Consider the following 1,103-nt stretch of genomic DNA (forward strand, 5'->3'; position numbering starts at 1 on the left):
GCCCTCACTCAATGGCTCAGTCATACCAGAACAGATGTCCCTGCAATTTTCTTGGTCTCCACTCCCAGTCACAAGATGGCTGCTGCAATTCCAACTAGCAAGTTGGCATTCAGCAGAAAGGAAGAGAAAGGGAAGTATCCTAAGTTGGCCGCTCTATTGTGAAGGCATAAGCTTTCTCAGAAACTCCCAACTTCCGGCTGAGCTACGCAATGGGGTTTTTGCCAAATTGTGTAAGGGCACAAAATAGCCTCTTACCCCTTCTCACCAAGGAAGAGTGGGAGAAAGGATATGGCACAGTCTCAAGGCTGGGAGAGAAGATACTTTAAGGCCTTTTGCAAAGGATTCTTTGTGGCTGTGCCAGTGACAGTAACTTTCCTGGATAGGGTTGCCTGTGTGGCAGGAGTGGAAGGAGCATCAGTGCAGCCTTGTTTGAATCCTGGGGGGAGCCAGTCATCTGACGTAGTGCTTCCGAACCACTGGAAAGTTAGGAACTTTGCAGTACAGCGTGGTGACATTGTGTCATTGGTGTTTCCAAAAAACCCAGAACGGAAGATCATTAAGAGAGTGATTGCTCTTGAAGGAGACATTGTAAAAACCATGGGTCACAAAAACCGGTATGTCAGAGTTCCACGGGGTCACATCTGACTTGAAGGTGATCATCACAGACACAGTTTGGACAGTAATACTTTTGGGCTGGTTTCCCTGGGACTTCTGCATGCCCATGCTACCCATATCCTGTGGCCTCCTGCGCGCTGGCAGAAACTGGAATCAGTCCTTCCTCCAGAGCGCTTACCAGTCCAGAGAGAAGAGGAGTGATGGCATGGGTCTCCTGACTGCTCGCACTGGGAAGCCAGCACCCCCAATTACAGGAAAGGGGACGAAGAACATCCTAAAGGGAAAAGCTGTCAATAAGATGACGCTGTGCAAGTTACATATGACATTAAGTTGATCTGTGTTATTAAATGAAAGAATTCCTTGATAAAACAGTTTTAAATGCTACCTGATTTAAGTGTTAAATTTTAAGAGCTTTTATCCAATGCCAAAAAATATCCAGATGTTTGTGAATATGAAAATATACTCACATGTCTTAAAGTGGGTAAATT

At 45.7% G+C, this 1,103-nt stretch overlaps 1 pseudogene; it reads left to right on the forward strand.

The window, feature by feature from the left end:
* The first annotated feature begins 288 nt into the window (after positions 1-288).
* On the forward strand, positions 289-816 carry LOC103199513 (annotated as a pseudogene).
* Positions 817-1,103: the final 287 nt, after the last annotated feature.

This window comes from Orycteropus afer, unplaced genomic scaffold, assembly GCF_000298275.1.
Source record: "Orycteropus afer afer isolate SDZICR_OR568_19922 unplaced genomic scaffold, OryAfe1.0 scaffold00113, whole genome shotgun sequence".
NCBI lineage: Eukaryota > Metazoa > Chordata > Mammalia > Tubulidentata > Orycteropodidae > Orycteropus > Orycteropus afer.